Here is a 24,510-nt window from a genome sequence, read left to right on the forward strand (position 1 = left end):
GCACACAGAAATGACACCAGAAGTTCTCTCTACATAGCAGTCGCTTCCACGACGCATTTGGGAACTGTTCTAAGAAACTGTTCCACTTGGGACTTCACTAACTTACCGAACCTCTGCTGCCCACAACTGTGTTAACTGCTAAGGAAACAAGTGTAAGGACACCTCCCTTGTCCACAGTACCACACAAATGTAGGAGGAAAGGTAAATACACACACAACACTGCCACACGAGGGCCAGTGTTGTGGTGCGGAGGGATCAGCCGCGATCTGTGGCACCCACATCCCTTCCCAGAGCGCTGATTTGAGTCCTGGCCGCTTGGCGTGACTCAGCTCCCTGTCACTGTGCCCAGGCAAACAGCAGAAGACGGGCCATGGGCTTGGGCTCCTGCTACCGACATGCGAGACCCAGATGGAGTTCTTAGCTCCTGGCTTTGGCTTGGCCCAGCCTCAGCTGATATGGCCATTTGGGGAATGAACCAGCAGATGTAAGACCTCTGTCACTCTGTCTTTCAAATAAATCAATCAATCCTTTATATATAAAAAAAGCTATTATACCTAACAGTCTATTAGAGGTTAAGAACCCTAACGAGCTCAAAGGGCCACAGCAGATCCCTGTTCACTCAGGGTGATGACAGAAGGCTTGAAGAACACACGGCTGCTATCCCGTGAGGGCTGGACAGCCTTTCCGTGTTCAGGTACTGGGCACACGTGCACCGTCTGAGCCGTGAGGGCTGGACAGCCTTTCCGTGTTCAGGCACTGGGCACACGTGTACCGTCTGAGCCGTGAGGGCTGGGCAGCGTTTCCGTGTTCAGGCACTGGGCACACGTGTACCGTCTGAGCCGTGAGGGATGGACAGCGTTTCCGTGTTCAGGCACTGGGCACACGTGTACCGTCTGAGCCGTGAGGGCTGGACAGCCTTTCCGTGTTCAGGCACTGGGCACACGTGTACCGTCTGAGCCATGAAGGAAGGACAGCGTTTCCGTGTTCAGGCACTGGGCACACGTGTACCGTCTGAGCCATGAAGGAAGGACAGTGTTTCCGTGTTCAGGCACTGGGCACACGTGTACCGTCTGAGCCATGAAGGAAGGACAGCGTTTCCGTGTTCAGGCACTGGGCACACGTGCACCGTCTGAGCCGTGAGGGATGGACAGTGTTTCCGTGTTCAGGTACTGGGCACATGTGCACCGTCTGAGCCGTGAGGGCTGGACAGCCTTTCCGTGTTCAGGCACTGGGCACACGTGCACCGTCTGAGCCGTGAGGGCTGGACAGCCTTTCCGTGTTCAGGCACTGGGCACACGTGTACCGTCTGAGCCGTGAGGGCTGGACAGCGTTTCCGTGTTCAGGCACTGGGCACACGTGTACCGTCTGAGCCATGAAGGAAGGACAGCGTTTCCGTGTTCAGGCACTGGGCACACGTGTACCGTCTGAGCCATGAGGGATGGACAGTGTTTCCGTGTTCAGGCACTGGGCACACGTGTACCGTCTGAGCCGTGAAGGAAGGACAGAGTTTCCGTGTTCAGGTACTGGGCACATGTGCACTGAGCCCTGAGTGGGGAGCGGCAGGAAGAGAGGAGGAGGTCATCTCAGCAGACTCCGGGAGATGAGGAGTGCAACATGGGACTGGGGGAGTCGGGTCCGGCGGGGGCACTCACTGTAGGTCCCACTTCCAGCGACCTAAGGAGCTCCCACCAGGCTCCACCTCCTGTCTCCCTCACCTCCCAACAGGGCCACCTCGGGGACCAAGCCTTCAACACGGGGGACACTCAACACCCAAATGAATATCTGAACCATGGCACTGGCTGCCCATCGCTGCCATCACCCTGCTGCATGTGCCCGACTCCCTCGCCCCTCACTTCCCTCAAACCTGCAAGGCAAAATCCCAGCCCCCAGGCCAGCTCCACCTCTCCTGTGCCTACGTCCACAGCAGGTCATGTGGCTGATGGCCTCTCACTACAAGGCGATGACACCACACCCCAAATGTGAGGCCAGGCAGTCACGAGGCCCTGCAGTAGATACACAGACCCACAGCTGTAGCAGATACAGACCCACCCCTGCAGTAGATACACAGACCCACAGCTGTAGAAGATACAGACCCACCCCTGCAGTAGATACACAGACCCACAGCTGCAGTAGATACACAGACCCACACCTGCACTGCATACAGACCCACCTCTGCAGTAAATACACAGACCCACACCTGCAGTAGATACAGACCCACTCCTGCAGTAGATACACAGACCCACACCCCACACGTGCTCCCACAGGCCAGGCAGTCACGAGGCCCTGCAGTAGATACACAGACCCACAGCTGCAGTAGATACAGACCCACTCCTGCAGTAGATACAGACCCACCCCTGCAGTAGATGCAGACCCACAGCTGCAGTACAGACCCACTCCTGCAGTAGATACACAGACCCACAGCTGTAGCAGATACAGACCCACCCCTGCAGTAGATACACAGACCCACAGCTGCAGTAGATACACAGACCCACACCTGCACTGCATACAGACCCACCCCTGCAGTAGATACACAGACCCACACCTGCAGTAGATACAGACCCACTCCTGCAGTAGATACACAGACCCACACCCCACACGTGCTCCCACAGGCCAGGCAGTCACGAGGCCCTGCAGTAGACACAGACCCACCCCTGCAGTAGATACAGACCCACTCCTGCAGTAGATACAGACCCACCCCTGCAGTACATACAGACCCACAGCTGCAGTAGATACAGACCCACCCCTGCTGTAGATACAGACACACCCCTGCAGTACATACAGACCCACAGCTGCAGTAGATACAGACCCACCCCTGCAGTACATACAGACCCACAGCTGCAGTAGATACAGACCCACCCCTGCAGTAGATACACAGACCCACACCTGCAGTAGATACACAGACCCACACTTGCAGTAGATACAGACCCACCCCTGCAGTACATACAGACCCACAGCTGGAGTAGATACAGACCCACCCCTGCAGTAGATACAGACCCACCCCTGCAGTAGATACACAGACCCACCCCTGCAGTAGATACAGACCCACACTTGCAGTAGATACAGACCCACAGCTGCAGTAGATACAGACCCACCCCTGCAGTAGATACACAGACCCACCCCTGCAGTAGATACAGACCCACCCCTGCAGTAGATACAGACCCACCCCTGCAGTAGATACAGACCCACCTCTGCAGTACATACAGACCCACAGCTGCAGTAGATACAGACCCACCCCTGCAGTAGATACACAGACCCACCCCTGCAGTAGATGCAGACCCACAGCTGCAGTAGATACAGACCCACCCCTGCAGTAGATACACAGACCCACCCCTGCTGTAGATACAGACCCACCCCTGCAGTACATACAGACCCACAGCTGCAGTAGATAGACCCACCCCTGCAGTAGATACACAGACCCACACCTACAGTAGACACAGACCCACACCTGCAGCAGACACAGACCCACCCCTGCAGTAGATACAGACCCACCCCTGCTGTAGATACAGACCCACCCCTGCAGTAGATGCAGACCCACAGCTGCAGTAGATACCCATACCTGCAGTAGATATGCAGACCCACCTCCCCGCAGGTGCCCTCCTGGAGTCTCCAGCACCCCTGCATCCCACCCCACCTCTCTGTTCACACCTATGCCTACTTCAACGAGAGAAACAGCAGTATACAGAAGAGAAATGCCACAGACTCCCTTCGCAGGATATGCCAACACATCTGGGTCCATGCCTGTGAACTTCATCTTCTCTCCCGTGGCATGAACACCCACCCCATATAGGGCCGTGCACTCAGAACGCACACTGCAACCCATTCTTCTCCCCATGTATACTTTTCTCCTCTTTTCTACATCACTGGTTCTCCCTTTCTACTTACAACATCTCAAAAGAATTGTATTTTATGCACCTCTCTACCCTCTACCTTTCTATACTAAAATTTGGTGAAATAAATATGTATTCTCTCCATCTCACTTGCCTTTCAACGTAACTCTCATTTTCCCTTGAACTCATTCTAGCCCATATCACGCTGCCACCCTACAAACTCCTTGTTCGGTCACCTGCACGGACGGCCCCTCGCGGCTCCCAGCTGCCTGCTGCAGCACTAGGCCCACAGTGGAGCTGCTGCTCCCGCTCTTCCAGACTTCACACTGGCCTGCTCGCCCGCCATCTTCCAGCCCAGCTGCCCCTTCCCCATCTTCCTCCCCGGCCCCTTCTCCTCTGCCCACCGACTGCTGGAGCATCCCGAGCTTCCAAAGGACTTTCTTCTCTATCCAAACTCACTCATCGAGTAGTCATTTGAAATATTACTTACACACGGGCAGTCCTCAGTTTCATCCCTAAAGAGAAAAAGCTCTTCTCTGAATCCCACTTATCTACATACACACGTCCCCTAAATGTGTGCATACACGCACGGCGTTCCCACCGTCGCGTCCCCTCACGGTGTGCACACACGCACGGCGTTCCCACCGTCGCGTCCCCTCACGGTGTGCACACACGCACGGCGTTCCCACCGTCGCGTCCCCTCACGGTGTGCACACACGCACGGCGTTCCCACCGTCACGTCCCCTCACAGTGCACACACGTACGGCGTTCCCACCGTCGCATCCCCTCACGGTGTGCACACACGCACGGCATTCCCACCGTCACGTCCCCTCACAGTGCACACACACATGGCATTCCCACCGTCACGTCCCCTCACAGTGCACACACGCACGGCGTTCCCACCGTCACGTCCCCTCACTGTGTGCACACACGCACGGCGTTCCCACTGTCACATCCCCTTACAGTGCACACACACACGCATTTCCAAAGCAGTGTTTTGACAACAAAAGTCTCCATGCTCCCAGGGACACAAAGGGGCTCTTCCTGGTGCTTCGTATTTCAGTGAGTGGCAGCATCACCTGCACGACTGCTCACGTCCAATACATCAGTAAATCCTGTCAGTTCTCTTGTCAAATATATCTCGAAGTTCTCCCCCAATCCACCACTTCTGCCCAGCACCAGCACCATCAGCTCTTAACAGGTCTGCCAGCTCCTGGTTTGATCTTTTGTATAAAAGCTGACAGGTGTTTTTCTTTTTTGAAAAGATTATTAATATATTTGAAAAGCAGAGTCACAGTCTGCCCACGGTCAGAACCTCCAGGTCCAAGCCACAGCTGGCTGACGTCACAAGACCAAGCTTGATGCACTACCCCACATTCTCTCCCCTACGCTGCCTGCAGGCGCGTCTCCAGGATTTCCATCCTCGCACAAAAGGAAAGACAGCCTAGATGACGCCTTCAATTCTGAGCACTGAAAATCTTCTACGTGACATACAACGTACTATTTTCAGTTGTATACAAATGTCAGTTACATACCTAGTAAAAACAGTTAAGGGTCCTTACACAGAGCAGGAACTCTCCAGAAAAATTTAGATTCTACCTAGAACTATCGCGAATCACATCTTTTTAACAAAGTATCTATTCATGTACATAGATGCACATATAGATGCAACATGATACACTCATAGTAGCTTTTTAAAATCTCACAACTAAATGAGCATACATTTTTGTTTGACTACATTTTTCCTTAAATAAAAATCAATACATATGAATTATAGAAAATACATTGAAGTAGGATTAAGATTAAAATCCCCTATAATTCTGTTAACTAGAAATAACCACTAATATTTTGGAGTATTTTTTTTTACTTATTTATTTGACAGCTAGAGTTATAGACAGGGAGAAAGAGAAAGAGAGAAAGAGAGAGAGAGAGAGAGAGAGAGAGAGAGAAAGGGAGAGAGAGAAAGGGAGAGAGAGAAAGGGAGAGAGAGAAAGGGAGAGAGAGAGAGAGGGAGAGAGAGAGAGAATGTTTTTCCCTCAGTTGGTTCACTCCCCAAATGGCCGCTACGGCCGGCGCTGCACCGATCCGAAGCCAGGAGCCAGGTGCTTCTTCCTGGTCTCCCATGCGGGTACAGGGCCCAAGCACTTGGGCCATCCTCCACTGCACTCCCAGGCCACAGCAAAGAGCTGACTGGAAGAGGAGCAGCCGGGACTAGAACCCAGTGCCCATATGGGATGCCGGCGCCACAGGCGGAGGATTAACCCAGTGAGCCAAGGTGCCGGCCCCTGGAGTATATTCTTTTAGATACTTTTCATGGCATATATACCTTTATAACTTTTTATAACCTGCTTTTCATTTAGTATTATAAATATATGTTCCAGCTATTAAATAACATTTTTCAACACGTGTTAGTGGTTTTAAGTTACTTCATGATACCCTAAATTTTAATAACCTGTTATTACTGGACATCTGGATAACTCCACACGTTTCAGTGTGACAAACAGTACAACAAATATTGTGATAGTTTAGGCTATTCCCTTTGATTAAATCATATAAATGCAGCTTCCCTTGGTCACAGGTTACACTTATTTTTAAGGTTTTTGCGAAGTATCCTCAAACTGAACAACAAAACGGGAGTTAATTTATGTCCCCACAAGTGGTACTGCAGTGGCCAGCGTCCTCATTCTGTCAATCTGTCCATCCAAGAGCTGAAACACTGGCAAGGGTCCTCTTGACCATTTGTATTTTGCCTTCTGTGACAGAATGATTGCCTTTTGTCCTGCTTTCTCTACACACATTTCAAGGTTTTATATTCTCGTTCCCTGTGCTGTTTTTAAGAGAGTGGTCACTCCTGGGGGTAAGAGCAGCGTCACCGCGTGTGACACCGGACAACAGTCAATTTCCCATGAAAACTGCGATGGCCGTTCACAGGAAGAGGTGTTAACATGGCTCCTGAAGACTAAATGTGTGCGAAGAGATGTTTTCAACACTGAAGGAGTGACGAAGTGAGCCACAGTGTATTTTTTTTTAATTTATTTGAAAGACAAAGTTACAGAGAGGCAGAGGCAGAGAGAGAGAGGGAGAGAGATCTTCTATCTGCTGGTTCACTCCCCAATTGGCCCTAACAGCTGGAGCTGGGCCAATCCAATGCCAGGAGCCAGGAGCTTCCTCTGGGTTTCCCACGTGGGTGCAGGGGCCCAAGGACTTGGGCCATCTTCTACTGCTTTCCCAGGCCACAGCAGAGAGCTGGATAGGAAGTGGAGCAGCCCGGACTTGAACTGGTGCCTGTATGGGATGCCGGCACTGCAGACAGCAGCTTTACCTGCTACACCACAGCGCCAGCCCCCACAGTGTATTTCTATAGGGAAACGTTAGTCACTGAAACCCTTCCTGTAGAAGGCTCTGAGACAGTGGCAATTTAAGCTCTCTCTGAATTACCATATAAATACGTAAAGCACAATTAGACAGGAAAACAAAGCCCATGCGAAATATTTGCAGTCAAACACAGTGGGGCGGACGTCGTGGTGCAGTGGGTAAGCTGCCACTTGCGACACTGGCGTCCCATAACGGAGAGCCAGTTCGAGTCCTGACGGCTGCACCTCTGACCCAGCTCCCTGCTAATGTACCCGGAAGGCAGCAGATGATGGCTCCAGCTGGGTTCCTGTCACCTCGCAGCTGGTGTAGACATTTGGGTGTGAACCAGCAGGCTGTTTCTGTCACTCTGCCTTTCAAATACATGAATACACCTTCCAAACAAACGAAAAATCCAGGAAACTCCCAAACAGAAGCGGTGGGGACAAAAGACCGTCAGATCAATAGGGTGAATAACAAGTGTGAGAACAAACCCTAAAACAGAAACAGCTGTTTGCTGAAAAGTTCAGTGGACCAATCTGAGACCAGCATCTAAAAGTAAGAGAGGGGGCCAGCGCTGTGGCACTGAAGCAACCCATACGGGTGCCGGTTCTAGTCCCAGCTGCTCCACTTTCCATGCAGCTCTCTGCTGTGGCCCACGAGGGCAGCAGAAGATGGCCCAAATCCTTGGGCCCCTGCACCCACCTGGGAGACCCAGAAGAAGCTCCTGGCTTGGATCGGTGCAGCTCTGGCCGTTGCGGCCATCTGGGGAGTAAACCAGTGGATGGAAGACTCTCTCTGTCTGTCTGTCTGTCTCTCTCTCTCTGTAACTCTTTCAAATAAATAAAAATAAAATCTAAATGAATGAATGAATGAATGAATGTAAGAGAGGGTCTAGGCACTCCAACAGCAGGCAAGGGAATGGTGCCAGCAGTAAGAAGCTCTGGCCGTGCTACTGCAGGGCAGTCGCTCTGCACTCTCAACACCCAGCAACAGGGCTCCTTCCAGAAGGTCCTCCTGGGAGAAACTGCTGGAAGGGGGCTTTTTAAATAATCCACTCATTCTTTTATTCATCTGAGAAACAGAGAAAAAGAGAAATAGAGCTACACTAATTCCCTCCCCAAACAGCAACAGCTGGGCTGGGAATGCAATACAGACTTCCAGTGTGGGTGGCAGGAGCCCAACGACTAGAGATACCACCACCGCCTCCCAGGGCCTGCATTAGCAGAGAGCTGGAACCAGGAGCCAGAGCCGGGCCACAAACCAGGCACAGGAGATGCAGGGGTCTTAACCACGTAGGCCCAGAGCTCAATCCAGGAAAGGGATTTAAATTAAGCAAATCAGGGAAAATGCCCAGATAAGGGCAGAACAGGGAAACAGAAGTGAGCAATGTCGCAAAGCAAGTCACTACACTGTTCTAACTACAATGTGAGAGGGATCCCCACGAAGTTAGAACAGCTGCTCTGAATCCTATCTCCTTGTAAAATTCTTACAGAACTGTTCCGTCTTAAAAACACAGCTACAGGAGAACATAAAGCCCGAAGTTGCTAAACGAAAAAGAGAACAGGATGGAAACCCTGCCAACAGTGAACACTCATCCGGAAAGCACATGCAGAGTGACACTGAGCTGAATTTCAAGAGAGGCCAAGACAGGCAAAGAAAATGCTACAAGGCCTAGGAGGGCAGCGGAAACCAGAATATGGAAAAAACAGACCACACAGTCCAAGGAAGAAAGGAATGGAGAAGTAACCCCACAAGACATGAAGGGAAAGTACTCACACAGAGCAAGCAAACTCAGCAAAGAATTCCTCAAACAGGAAAAACGGGAACAGAAAATTTTAAAAATAAAAAATGTTAGATTTGATTTGCAAATACGTGGAAATACTGAAGATGGGCAGAGATACAACAGATAAGAGGAATCCGTGAAAAAGAAAATCAAAGCAAGAGAAAAGATCAAATATCAAAATCTTAAATTCAAGAAAACTTTCAGGAAAAGAATACAACGACAGATGGAAAGACTACACCACGTTCCTGAAAACACTGACCCAGCATGGCTAATAGCAGGACAATACTAAATTTAAGTATCTTTAGTACTTGTACTACAGCATTTTAGTTTTTTATCTAACTATTGAATTATGTAAAAAAAATATAGACACATACATAACACAAATATGTGGGGCCGGCACTGTGGTGTAGTGGGTAAAGCCGCTGCCTGCAGTACCAGCATCCCATATGGGTGCTGGTTCGAGTCCTGGCTGCTCCACTTCTGATCCAGCTCTCTGCTATGGCCTGGGAAAGCAGTAGAAGATAGCCCAAGTCCTTGGGCCCCTGCACCCGTGTGGGAGATCTAGAAGAAGCTCCTGGCTCTGGATCAGTGCAGCTCCAGCCATTATGGCCATCTGGGGACTGAACCAGCAGCTGAAAGACCTTTCTCCCTTTCTCTCTCTGCCTCTGCCTCTCTGTAACTCTGCCTTTCAAATAAATAAATACATCTTTAAAAAATACAAATATGTGTACAAAATAACTATAATAGTAAAATGTTTGACTAGATGACTGAGACAAGTTGAAATTTCTTCTTTTACAATCTACATGCATCACTCTCAGAACCAGTAAGAACATCTGTACAAAAATGGCCTTCCTGACATGACAGCTGGAACTGACCTCAAGCAGCGTTTGGGGGGAACGGGTGGAGGGTCAGCGGGGCAGGCTCACCACGGGCTGCTCCCGTGAGGATGGGCGACGGCTACTCGGAGGTTTGCTGCACTACTCCGTCTACTGCCACACAGGCTTCAAATTCACCCTAACAACCAGTTTAACTATGGAAGTGCTAAAAGCATGCACTGCAAGTCTGAAACTAGCAAAAAAGGAGAAAACAGTCTGCAGAACAGTAATAATACCGTGCTGTGTCTATAATGATCCGACGGCCTTCCTCCTCTCTTCTCCTGGGTCTGAGACTGTGGACTGGGCAAAGGTCAACTGTCAGTACAGAACAAGGTACAAGCTGGACCGCCTACATAACAGCACTGACCTGGAGAGCGGGGCCCTGCTCTCCGGAGCTCATCGGAGGTGAAGGCTGTCATGCCTGTTCCCTGATCCACAGCCCCGGGAAGTGCCTGGGCAGAATCTGTCCACCAGCTGGTAGGTTCTGAAATGACTCTGCCGGTCCAGAGCCCAGCACGCGTGACCAACACCTGTGCTCCTGTGCTCCCAGGAATGCAGCCCCCCTCACTCTAACCCACCTGCGGTCCATAAAGTTGGATCCTCAGTTATTTTTTCTTCCTGCTCACTGCTCTACCCTCCTGCTGTAATTGGAGTCCTGTCCTAAACCAGCCTTTCTTACCAACACCTCCTCTTGCCCTCCACCACCCGATGCTGGCTGAAATCAGAAGAATACAGCAACCCTTCCTCCTGTGATTCCAATCATCGTTAGCTTCAAATCGTGTGTGGCTGTGGCCACCCAAACCACGGAGCACTCTGGGGACAAGCACCCTGCGCCTGCTGTGTCCCCACATTTCCCAACGGCCCAGCTTGCTACACAGCTGCTCCACAGCCCAATCTACCAATCAAATTAATAAAGGCTCAGTTTCAAAAAAGGACACTTTAAAGTATTTGTATTTTATTTCTCCAAAATAATCTTAAGAATGTAGAGAAATACAAAAAGATTTCTTTATGAAGAAATTTACTGCAGTAAGACTTATAACAATGTTTCAGAATTAATTATATAAACTATGGTACATACATAAAGATGATACTATGCAAATTTGGATAATTCTAAACAATATCAATGATACTAAAATTTTTATCACGTTAGATAAAAATTCAGGTTTCAAATATTTGCAATGCTGCTTTTATACATATACATGTGTAAGATTCATATTCATATATAAAATCAGAAAATAGCTAGATCAAAATGCTAACAGCAGGCACTACTCCATTGTTCTGCAGCATCAATTTCTACAATGAGCATATAGGAATATTTTAATGATTGTAAAATTAACACCATGAGCGAAATTCAAGAACAAGCAAGCTCTTCCAAGAGCCAATTTGTACAAAGTTACAGTGGCCACAGGATTTGTTCTGTACAACGATGAGCATCATTGAGCAGAAACACACAACTCGCTGTCTGGACTCACAGCGCTAATCACTATGTCTCTCTGCAACACAGGAGCCATGATTTATTCCTTGTTCTCCAAATGCAAATCAGTGAGGACCAAAAGTCTTCCCCAAAGGACCCTGGAACTCCTTCCTTCCTAATACAATTTTAAAAACACAACTTCTAGCCTCAGTGAATCCTGGTCCATGTGAGTCCTACGGTCCTCCCACACAACCAGCAGGGAGCCTTGGCTGACGAGAACTGACTGTGAGGCCCAATCAAGCACTAACAGGAAGCACCGCTTTCCCCCAGGCCTAGAGAAGCAGGGTGCTGCAGGAGAAGCTGCACGGGGCTAGGAGTGAGAGACCACAGGACACAGACACTGGCTACAAGACAGAGACCACAGGACACAGGACACAAGCCACAGGCTATAGGACATAGGACACTGGCTACAGGACAGAGACCACAGGACACAAGACACCGGCTACAGGACACAGACTACAGGACACACGACACTGGCTACAGGACAGAGACCACAGGACACCAGCTACAGGACAGGGGCCACAGGACACAGGCTACAGGATGCAGAACACAGAATACAGGACACAGGCTATAGGACACAGGACACAGGATATAGGCTACAGGACACAGGACATAGGACACAGACTACAGGACACAAGATACAGGACACAGGCTTCATGACACAGGACATAGACTACAGGACACAGGATACAGACTACAGGACACAGGATATAGGACACAGGACATAGGACACAGGCTACAGGACACAGGATATAGGACACAGGACATAGGACACAGACTACAGGACAAAAGATACAGGACATAGGACACAGGCTACAGGACACAGGACATAGGACACAGGCTACAGGACACAGGCTACAGGCTGCAGCTCCTGACACACTACGTTTCCTGGGCTCAGTTCCCTAACTAGTAAAACACAGAAATCAGACAATGCATTCTAATGTCCCCTCTTTCCAGTATTCTAGAAACCAATGTAACAAGCCCCAAAGCTAATAATGACGGCTAACTACACACACACAGTGCCACAACTGTGAGTTCTTATTTCAACAACACTGCTGTAATAGGAAATACTAATAATGTACATAAGGAAACTAATACCTACACAGACATGATCTCATCAAAGTTTAGACCCTCCTTATTCTTCTAATTACCCTTTACGGCGTACCAGACCGAAGCTGCGGCCCTTCTCATGTAATTTACTACATTAAATGAAATAACTCATACTGAGGTTTACGACCTTGATATTCTATCAGGTTCCTCCTGAAGGTTCCCATATTTCCTTCTTTTTAAAAGAGACGTGAAAAATTTGTGTTACAGTTAGGTTCGTGATCCTTGAGGAAGAATGGAAAAGTCTGAAAATAAGAGACGCGGGAGGACGTAAAGGACGCGATGTGGGTTTTCTGAAGCCACCACGCCTGCAGCTTTCTTGAGGTAATGCTACTTCAGAATAGGCGGATTTCATAAAATGGGATCACCACAGCAAACACTGCGCTTACCATTATTTCAAAGTGTTAGAACAGACTCGAGGGTCTTCAAGGATGTCATCCTTCCCAGGACACAGGACACGGGACCAGGTTTCCGAGGCCCGCCTTGAGAAAGGGGCCCGAAGCCCCACAAGCGCGGCGCGGGGCATCTCTACCTGACAATCAACAGTCGGCACAGAGCTACGCCAGGCTTCAGGAGCCACCTCTCTGCAGCTGAGAGCTAATTTTCAAGGCAAGGGAGGATGCCGGGCTACACAGCAAAGCAGATTTAAAAAGAAAACAAAAAACAATGCAAAGACTTTCACACTGTGTTTGGAATCACCTTTTTCTCCTTTTCTCTCAACTTCATCCTGTATTTTGTGAATCAACTTTGGAATCTGAAACTCAATAGTACTGGTAGCTTTGGGATTCGCAAGGAGGGAAGGCCTACACTTCCGGGGATGGAGAAGTTCCTACCTGTACTTCCAGGGAAGAAAAGTCCTTGTCAAGGTCCCCGCGGGTGCCTAAAGGTCAACCAATGAGGATCAGACCCGCCTCAACTTTTAACCCCCATGCCCTGAATCTATAAAAGGAGCTCTCCCAATCTCTGACGCACGACTTCCCCGGCCCCTGCTCTGTTGCTCTGTTGGGACCGGGGAACCTCGCCCAGGAGCGGAACCCCAATAAAAGCCTGTGAATTAATTGATTCGTCTGCTTGGGAAGATTTGTTACGCACCTGGACACCTTGCAGATGGCGCCGAAACCCAAGAGCTGAAGTTGGTGCCTCCCCTTTCTGGGTTCGAGGCCCCCTCGCTCCTTGAACCTGTCTGGTGCCCCAGGCCGACTACGGACCACGCTCAACCAACTCTAAGTAACTCCTCCCTTGCTCTCCCTCCCTCCTCTGGGTTGGCCCAGTCTCCGGCTAGCTCTCAGTCCAGACAGAGACCTCCAAATCGTGTGCACGTGGGCTCTGTTCACCACTGTTTAGCCTCCCAGCGGCTGTGGAGACATCCCGCCGCTGGCTTGGCCCTGTAGAGGACTGACCTCTAATCCATCTACTGAAGTCCGGACAGGGGAAGCCTTGACCGAATTTCAGTAGATCCGGGCTACTGGGGAGACCATGGGATCTGGCCAATCCTGAGTGAGAGTGGGACTCCAAATGCCCCCTGGCCTGCCTGCTGAAGAACTTGAAGAAACTGGGACTGGCCCAGGACCTACGGAGCAAACACCTAATCTTCTACTCCACCCAGGCATGGCCTAATTACCTTGAGAATTTCTGCCGCAGGGAGAGAAAATGGTCAGAGGTCCCATATGTCCAGGCTTTCTGAGACCTCCGCTCCCGTCCTACTCCCTTCTCCCCTACTTTCCTCTCTGCCTGCTCCACGGCCCAGGTCTTACTGGCCAAGATCGGGCCCCCACCTCCTAAGGACGCCTCTTCTGTGTTACTGCCAAACTCTCCACCCTCCACCTTTTCAGACCCTCCTGAGTTCCTGGGGATCCCACAGCTAGCCAGGAACCTCCCGCCCCCATATGCGCATTCTTTTGCCCTGCCCCACCCCATGTCCTGCCTCTCAGGTAGCCACGTGGCCCAACCACGGGTGTCAAGCTCCACCCCCATCCTAATGGGACTCGCTGCTCCTGCTTCCCTGGACACCCTCCAGCAAAGTTTCAAAAGGACCTGTTCCTGAACACGTGGCTTTCTAGCCGCCTCCTCTGGCCTCCTTTCTCTTCTCTCTTGCTCTCTCTTCTCTCCTCACTAGCTCCTCTCCCTCCATCTCTCTCTTACACTCTCCTTCTTTCTCTTTTTTTTCCCTTCTTTACCCCACCCCTCCGGTCTGCTGGGTTTTAGGTCAAGTGCCTAAGCCCCACATGGCCAACTGAATATGACATCATGGGCCTAAGGTGTTATTACAAAAAATGCAACCTTATTTAAAAATGTCTTAATTTTGAGATTTTTAACAGGTTATTTCAAAACATAAAGCAAGAAAATTGGCAGATGGAAAACATCACAAGTACAGAAATGTGCATTTGGTGAGGAAGGTTAAAAGGAAAGAGTTATTCTGAATAAAGGAAGGGCAGGTTTGTAAGATTGACTTCATCCTGATGGCTAGTTTACTCTAGACTGGAATGGAAATGACAGAATGTGTCATGTAAGTTGAAGAGGGTGTGTGGAAGTCATAGAAGGTTATGAAAGAAAGAAATCTTGGATCTTAATGAGAAAGCCACAGAGGCCTAAAGAGTTAAATGTCCTGTAAAATCCTACAGGTGCTTTCAAAAATGCCATGTGAAGTAAGCACATGCCTCTTGTTGAGTTTGTAATGAGTTTATAATTTTTTAAATTATTTTTGATAGGCAGAGTGGACAGTGAGAGAGAGAGACAGAGAGAAAGGTCTTCCTTTTTGCCGTTGGTTCACCCTCCAATGGCCGCCGCAGCCAGCGTGCTGCAGCCGGCGCACTGCGCTGATCTGAAGGCAGGAGGCAGGTGCTTCTCCTGGTCTCCCATGGGGTGCAGGGCCCAAGCACTTGGGCCATCCTCCACTGCCTTCCTGGGCCATAGCAGAGAGCTGGCCTGGAAGAGGGGCAACCGGGACAGAATCCGGTGCCCTGACTGGGACTAGAACCTGGTGTGCCGGCGCTGCAAGGCAGAGGATTAGCCTGTTGAGCCACAGTGCCGGCCAAGTTTATAATTTTAAGCGTGGCAACTTAAAGTCTTTTGTCATCCACAGTTTTATATATCAGATTTGTTGCTCATAAAACTAAATGTTGCTGGTTCTGTGCTTAGCTGTCCTCCTATAGGTTCTGATGGACTTTCCAGCCACATCTATTATATTCAGTACTTTGGGATGGCGCTGTAAACAGATGAAGCCAATAATGTATTATAGGTACCAACTGAAAGTATGGTTAGCTGAGGTTACTAAGAACAGAAAGTAATTCAAATCAATTAGTAAATTAAAAAACAGTTAAAGAGTTTAAAAAGCTAGTACTGAAACTGCTATATTTGTTATCTAATGATTGAAACTGCTTTCTAAATTTTCATTTGATATTGATATTGTCAGTAAGTGATCTGGGACTGGCACCCCCATTTCTGTATTCTAAGTCCAACTTGTTCTCTCATTTCTCTATTCTCTTCAAGGTAGGAAACTAATTCTATTCTGAAGGACTCTCCAAGGTGCACAATTTGATTTTTAGATTAGAGATGGGACTTGAGCACCCCCTTGACTTGCATCCTCTGGTCTGCTTAACAAAAACCAGGAGGAAAAGAAAGCTGGGCATCAGAAATGGAAAGATAGGTGGCAGGCCTATTAAAGGCTGCTCTGTTCAGTGATCTGCCCTCAAGGAGACCCAACAGGCCAGTCCACTGCAGTGGCTTTCAGTGTGGTGAGCCTGGGCTTCAGCAGAAGTCAGCTTGTGAAGAGCCCTGGCAGCTCTGCCAAGAGTTGGATCACTGGAAATGGACCTGCCCTGGAGTTGAAGGATTTCAGGTCAGAGCCACAGATCTTATTGGCTCCAAGCTGAAAAGCCCTTCACTTGGCCCAGCTTCCAATGTGACCACCGCTGCTGTGAGGAGACGGCCAAGTAGGGTCAGCAACACTGCAGGCAGAACTGCAAATTTCCTGTTAGAGATGCCACCTGCCTTTACCTGGCCAGCTCTCCTCCCAGACCAGCTAGGTAATGGAAGTCAACAGGGAGTCTTCGTAAGGAGGTTCACACCTCCCTTAGGATGTAGCCCAAGTGAAGAGACAGACAGATCTGGGCCTCTTATAAGGCCTAGAGCCCACCAGATGATTATCAAGCCCCATCTGTCAGGTTCTATTTGCCTCTCAATCAGCAAACTTCGCTGTGGCTTAGACAGCACCTTTCTTGGGTCCTCTAATAATGACCCTGTCCTTTGTTCTAGACCCTGTCTAGCCCACTTGGGCCTCATTCCTTTGTAATCATAGCCTCTACTCTAACATCAGTGGCTCTGCTCCCAACCTGTGTGTACTGATGGTCCTCTCCTCCACTTAATGTTGTATGATTATTCAGAATTTCTCTACAGACAAACCCCTCTACCTGCAAAAGTTGAGTGGCCTTTCTCCCAGTCTTGGCTGGGATCAGATTTAAACCACGCCCATCAAACTGTCCCCACGAGGGTCCAGAGAGCCCCCCCGCCATTTCCTCTCCTCTATGAAATCCTTTCATTACCTGGTTAATGCCACTCTTAGGATCATTGGCTGCTATTCTCACCCTGACTTGTATACCACAGTGTCTGTTTAAGTGTTTACAGCAGGTGATAATGGAATGAACCAAGGCCTTCAGCAACCAGGCAGTCAACCAGATGCTTCTCCACCCATACATGCCTGTCCCTGAGGAGCCCCAAGATACCCCCAGCGGGCCCCTGTAGACGACGTCCCCAGTCAGCAGGAAGTAGCCAGAGAGTCTCATCGTCGCCCCCTTTCCTATCATCAAAAGGTCGGGATGGTAGCTTTGGGATCCGCAAGGAGGGAAGGTCTACACTTCCGGGAACGGAGAGGCCTACTTCCAGGGAAGAAAAGTCCTTGTCAAGGTCCCTGTGGGTGCCTAAAGGTCAACCAATGAGGATCAGACCCGCCTCAACCTTTAACTCCCATGCCCTGAATCTATAAAAGGAGCTCTCCCAATCTCTGACACGCGACTTCCCCGGCCCTGCTCTGTTGGGGCCGTGGAACCTCGCCCGGGAGCAGAACCCCAATAAAAGCCTGTGAATAAATTGATTCGTCTGCCTGGGAAGATCTGTTACGCGCCGGACACCTTGCAACTACCAGTTCACTGAAGATTAAATACAGTTTTTCTTAAATTCTTTAAAACCCTAGTAGCAATTCCACTCTTTTAAGCCTGGCTCAACAAAAAGCAAGCAAAGAGGAGGCGTTTATACCACTTCCTCTCTGCCTTCCCCACAAACTGCGAAGGATAGGGGCCTGAGGGTGAGATGTGGGCAGATGTGGGAGGGCAAGAAAGACACGAAGGCGTCTGAGAAAAGAAGAAGGAAAATTGACAGGAAAGAGGGAGAAGGGACAAATAAAGGAAGCCATGTGGCGCTGTCAGGCAGCTCCCGGCCATGGATTCAGAGCAGGACCCTCAGACACGGCAACTGGAACTGACAGATGTAGCTCAGTTTACTAACACTGAATTCCACGGCTATTGTGTGTGAAGGAGGCATGCTAATTGCTTATGTTAAAGAGGAAAGATTTTCTGGATGTCAGAGTTTTACTTGGAACAAGGCCAAAAGGTTTCACAGTATAAACTATTCTTTTGATCTATAACACTCCATAAAACTACGCCGTAAAATTATCCCCAGAAAGAGTTCAGAGAACCTCATTAAAAGCTGATTTGTAATTACTGATTTCTTGGCTGGAATGAGCCGTATCAAATAAAGCACCTATGGATATTATCCAAATGCTATTCATAAGAGAAAGCGTCCTATAAAAACTAGCTACTTCATATTAAAACGAGTGTTTAGAGATTCAAGAAGGGAATCATTTTGAAAAATGAAACACACGTGGCAATGATAACTTTTGAAACCTCACAGGCCACCGTAATTATGCAAAAGATTCAGCTCCGCTAAGGTGCTTTCGACAGACACAGGCACGCTGGGGTTTCATCTGTGACAACCTACGCTTACACAATTTGAAGCGACAGGTGAGAAAAACAAAGCTAACGAAATACTGTGAAACGGACACGGTGCGAAAGAGAGGCAAAGTCGCCTTCTGATAAGAACCGGTGTGCCAGCACCCCTGGCCACACGGTGACAGCTCCAAACGCCCCCGGCGTTTCTGGTGGGCGGGATGACCGCTGAGGTGCAGCCTTCTCAGATGCTGACGGCCCATTCTGGTCTAATGTGAGGTTTACCAGATGAGCCAGAGAAGCCCAGGGTTCAACAGGCTCATTCATTTACCACGCTGAGAGGCTGAGAGCGGTGCGCGCAGAACTGCAGCACGGCAACGGGTCAGGGCACGGAACCCTGTCATCAAAGAGGACTTCCTCTCGGAACGCTCTGATTTCAAATACAGCAATCTGAATCACCACCCGCCTTCATCCTTCGAATCACTTCAACACCAGAATAACCATCATGCCGCTCGTCACCAACGACATGAACCTCTCGATCCAAGGTCGGAGCCAGAACTCAGATCTCCGCGGCGCCCACACCATGGGGCCAGGGCTCCAGGAAGTCAGGGGCCTCACTCGGCGCTCAGCAGCACTGCCTCCACCCCCTCTAAATCTAGGAACTTTCAAATGTTTAATGCAAGGGTACAAGCAAAAATGTAACACACGGGTTAAAAGTCAAAGGCTAGAAAACCGTACACCACCAGCCTAGCACCACAGAAAGGAAAGCTGGAGGGGCTCATGCTAGCATCAGGCATGGCAGATTTCACAGCAAAGAAAATGATCAAGGACAACCAAGGTCACTTTGTAATAATAAAGGGGGGGGGGTGGCACTGTGGGGCAGGAGGTTAATCCTCCGCCTTTGTCACCGGCATCCTATATGAGAACTAGTTCAACTCCCAGCTGCTCCACTTCCAGTCCGGCTCTCTGCCATGGCCTGGGAAAGCAGTGGAAGATGGCCCAAGTCCTTGGGCCCCTGCACCTGCGTGGGAGACCTGGAGGAAGCTCCTGGCTCCTGGCTCCTGGTTCCTGATAGGCTCAGCTCTGGCCATTGCGGCCATTCGGGGAACAAACCAGCAAATGGAAGACCTTCCTCTCAGTCTCTCCCTCTCACTGTAAATCTACCTCTCAAATAAATAAAAATAAAGCCTTTAAAAAAAATAAAGGGGTCAATTAATCAGGAGGACAAGCCAGTCCTTAGTATTTATGCACCTGGCAACACAGCTTTCAACCACACGAAACAAAAGTTGATAAAAAACAGTAACAGAAAAAGGAAAATCCCACAATTAAAACTAGAGACTCACAGACCTCTCTCAGGAATTGATGGGACAAGCAGACAGAAAATCAGCAAGGCTACAGCACGCGAGGAAAGTCCTGAGCCGACGGGGCTGTTCACTCTTGATCGTGGTGGCAGTTCACGGGGATGTACACACGACCGAATGTAGCTAAAATAAGTGCAATCTAACTATGGCATTTATGTTTCAAGGTCCTTAAGACATCACGTTTCCAAGAAAAAGCTATTTCTAATTCTATAAATGAAATACGGTATCCAATTTACAAATTTCTTACAGTAAAACATATAGTGCAAGAAACAACACCAAGTAAATACACTACAATACTCTTGGGCCATTTTCCGCTGCTTTCCCAGGCCACAGCAGAGCGCTGGATCAGAAGAGGAGCAGCCGGGACTCGAACTGGTGCCCACATGGGATGCTGGCACTGTAGACAGAGGCTTTACCCACTACACCACAGCACCAGTCCCGTAACAAAAACATTTGATAAATTAGAACAAGAAGCTTCCTTGCTGAAAAAGCCTATTAAACAACTGAAGCAAATTTTATTTTAAATAATAAAAACTTGGAGTCATATTCTTTAAACTCAGCAGTGATACAGGATGCCCACTGTCAGTGTGTGCGCTCATTACTGTACAACAGACACAGCCACTGTGATATGACAAAGAAATCCACCTGAAGCAATTAGAAAAATAATATCAAAATAAACTGTACAAAAGAAGCAATGAACTGACAGGAATGGAATAAAAGCAACAGATACGCCTAACAAAACCAAAACTCCAACTTTGGGAAAAACACACTTCTGGCAAGAATGGATCAAGGGAAACAGGCATGAGCAAACAAGGGTAGAAATGAAAAAGGAGACACAGTTACAGGTAAAATAGATTTCTTTGAAATTTACTTAAAACTGTTTGCCAAGACGTTAGAAAACAGATAATTTCCCAGGAAAGGAAAATTTACTAAGAGAGATGTAATAAATCACAGAAAAAACTAAACATATTCAAATAAATAGATCACTAATTTAAAACTGTCTAGCCTATTAGGAAGATAACTATGTAAAGACCAGGAATAGTAAGTGTTGGTGAGGATGTGGGGAAACTGGAACTCTTAGGTACTGCCGGTGGGAATGCAAATGGTGTGGCCACTGTGGAAACTGCTATGGCATTCCTCAAAAAATCAGAAACAGAATCACCATATGGTCCAGAAATCCACTTCTTGGTATGTCCCCCAAAGAAATGAAGGCAAAATCTGAAAAAACACTCATATTCCCAAGTTCATAGCAGCATTACTTAAAATAACCAAAAGCAACGAAAGCATCCATTGATGGAAGGATTAAGAAAACCCGATGACTGGCCGGCGCTACAGCTAATAGGCTAATCCTCTGCCTGTGGCGCCAGCACACAGGTTCTAGTCCTGGTCGGGGCGCCAGATTCTGTCCCGGTTGCCCCTCTTCCAGGCCAGCTCTCTGTTGTGGCCAGGGAGTGCAGTGGAGGATGGCCCAAGTGCTTGGGCCCTGCACCCGCATGGGAGACCAGGAGAAGCACCTGGCTCCTGGCTTCAGATCGGCGCAGTGCGCCGGCCGTAGTGGCCATTTGGGAGGTGAACCAACGGAAGGAAGACCTCTCTCTCTCTCTCTCTCTCTAACTCTGTCAAAAAAAAGAAAGAAAGAAAACCCGATGATGAAAATGAATGCGACGGAGCATCAGCCCTACAGAGGAAGGGAATTCTGACGCAGGCTACACCGTGAAGAATCTGCAGCCGCTGAGGCAACACGCCTGGCGCCAAGGGCAGACGCTGCCTCACGCTGCTCACACAAGGCTCACAGGGGCAGAGGAGGGAACACAGTTTCTTGGGGCTCCAGGGAGCCGGGAACGGGGAGTCAGTGTTGTAACGGGACGGGGGTTCCGCTCTGCAAGAGCTGAAGTCCTGGGTGTCGCTGAGGCCAGCTCAACAAGGGAAGCGCTCAGTGACAGTGACAGGTCAGTCAGAACCGGGCTCGATGGGCATCCAGCTTGGTCGTCACAGCTCGCACCCAGCACCTGCGCCGTCTCCAGCTGCTCCTTCTCAGGACTGTCCTGGCAATCAGAGCGTTTCGGGGTTCCACACAGATTCAGAATGCTCCCTCTCTTTCTGCGAAACACGTCACTGTGGCTTTGATAGGGACTGCACTGAACCTACAGACTGCCCTTGGCAGTAGGGAGAGTGTAACAATATTAATTCTTCCAGTCCATGGAAGCATTTGTGCCTTTTATTAGTGCCTTCCACGTCTCCTCAACGTCCGGTAGTCTTCATGGTAAAGATCTTTCACTTCCCAACTAAGTTTACTTTAAGCACTTCACTCTTTTTGATACTATTACAAATGAGATTGTTTTCTTAATTTATTTTTCAATCAGTTCACAGTGAATAGAAAAAAAACTGATTGGTAACACCCAGTGTATATAATTTTTGATCAAGAAACCTGGAAAAATTATTAATATGGAATAAAGTTACATAAATTTTACCATAAATAGAAGACAAAAAATTAAGTTTTTCCCAAAAACATATGCCATAAACATAAATTTTATTGGAACATCAAATCAAACAAAATCTTTGAGGAACATATTCCCAGGAATAAATAATATAGAAAAAACTAGCCAGTTTATATATGAAGCTAATATAATATTGAGAAAGGAAAATCCTAAATACAGCACTTGCAAATAAAAAAAATTTTTTTTTGACAGGCAGCGTGGACAGTGAGAGAGAGAGAGAAAGGTCTTCCTTTGCCATTGGTTCACCCCACAATGGCCGCTGTGCCTGGTGCACTGCACTGATCTGAAGCCCAGAGCTAGGTACTTCTCCTGATCTCCCATGCGGGTGCAGGGCCCAAGCACTTGGGCCATCCTCCACTGCACTCCCGGGCCACAGCAGAGAGCTGGACTGGAAGAGGAGCAACCGGGACGGAATTCGGCACCCCGACCGGGACTAGAACCCAGAGTGCCAGCGCCAAGGCAGATGATTAGCCTATTGAGCCGTGGCGCCAGCGCAAATCAAATTTAACAATGTATTTTTTAAATTACAATAAAATAATTTTAATATTTCTAAAAGGCATTAATGTCCTATATTACATCAATAAAGAAAAAAAGCAACTTTTGCAGTTAAATTTTTACCAAAAAGGCCTTTGTACTTGAATTAAAGCAAAGCAAAGCAAAGCAAAACAAAACAAATCATATAAGAGAACAAATAATAAAAATACACATCTATTTTCGAAGATCTTACAAAACTAGGGACCGAAGGAAACTCCTTTAAGTTGGCAAGAGAAAAGCTAGCATTAACAAGGTATTAGAAAAAAGCAAGGTAAAATCTTAATTTTATTGAACTTAAAATGGCAAATTACTGAACTAGCTACCTGTATAAATCTAAGGTCGCTCTGCATTCCAAATTTTACACCTTGCTGAAAACAGCTGAAAATCTGTTAAGAGTCAAATGGTACAGCCCCAAAAGAGCCTACCTCAACTTACAGCACAGCTGCATATACCCAATCTAAATAGAACCCAGCCTTTGGTCCCTGAAATGGCATCAGACAGCACCGTAATATTTTAAAATATAGAATCCAGAGCATTATTGTTCAAAGTATCCAGCTGTGCTGTGATGGCCTTTTAGGATGCACAGGCATTTTAATTGAACCTAGACTAAAATCTAGTGGACAGGATGAAGAGCAACAGACGCAACCTCTGTCATTCTACCACTTTCCTTAATTTTTTAAAAAAAGATTTAATTATTTATTTGAAAGTCAGAGTTACACAGAGAGAAGGAGAGGCCGAGAGGCCGAAAGAGAGAGAGAGAGAGAGAGAAAGAGCGAGAGAGAGAGGTCTTCCATCTGCTGGGTCACTCCCTAATTGACTGCAATGGCTGGAGTTGAACAAATCCGAAGCCAGGAGCCAGGAGCTTCTTCCGGGTCTCCCATGCAGGCGCAGGGCCCAAGCACTTGGGCCATCCTCCACTGATTTCCCAGGCCATAGCAGAGAGCTGGATTGGAAGTGGACAGCCAGGACTCGAACCAGCACCCATGTGGGATGTTGGCACCACAGGTGGCAGCTTTACCTGCTATGCCACAGCGCTGCCCCCCCCACCGCCTTTAATTTCTAAAATGTGTTTTTGCTTTTAAACAGTAACAAAAGGAAGGTCCCTACTGTACTCTCCACTTTTGTCTCCAATATGGAGGCAACAACTTGACCATATCAGCTTTACCTCCATGCTATTTAATATGCACTGCACAGCTACTGCTTCATTTTTCAGTCTGAGCACTACCTATGCCTTCACACAGTGGGATATAAAGATCCCCGCTACGCCCTGCTCTGGCTCCACTTCTCACACTTTGTGTCACTCCAGCCTTCCAAACACGGAGGAAAAAGGTGTTTGCTAGATGGCAGGAGAGGGGATTTAGTACCTCAGTTTCTGATGCTGACACTGTAACCCTCAAAAATGTTTTGAGAGAGGAAACTTAATTAAGGTATTAGGAACGTTCTGCTTTACATCTTCGTCATCTTCCTGATAGCACAGATGTGCCTCCTCTGCCAACGGCAAGAGAAACCAAGATGACAAAATAATGATTAATAAAATTCCGTAACTCTGATCAGAAATGGACGTTGCCTGCTCATCTATAAATGTCTGGGCTGGAACTGAAACACTAGCCAATGAATTACAGTAAATCAATCAACAGTTAAGAGAACTGTCTCAGCTGGGCAGGTAAAACACCTCATTTGTCAACGAGCCTCACTGACAAGGCAAAAGGGTTCTTCTTCTCAAGCTCCCATCAATCCCTCACACGCTCATCCCTCCTC

General features: G+C 48.4%; 1 protein-coding gene across 1 annotated transcript in view; it reads right to left on the reverse strand.

Moving 5' to 3' along the window:
* SCAPER (S-phase cyclin A associated protein in the ER) overlaps nucleotides 1-24,510 on the reverse strand; it is a 412,160-nt gene that overhangs the window by 211,481 nt on the left and 176,169 nt on the right. The window lies entirely within an intron of this gene.

Source organism: Lepus europaeus, chromosome 11 (assembly GCF_033115175.1).
Source record: "Lepus europaeus isolate LE1 chromosome 11, mLepTim1.pri, whole genome shotgun sequence".
In the NCBI taxonomy this organism is placed as follows: domain Eukaryota; kingdom Metazoa; phylum Chordata; class Mammalia; order Lagomorpha; family Leporidae; genus Lepus; species Lepus europaeus.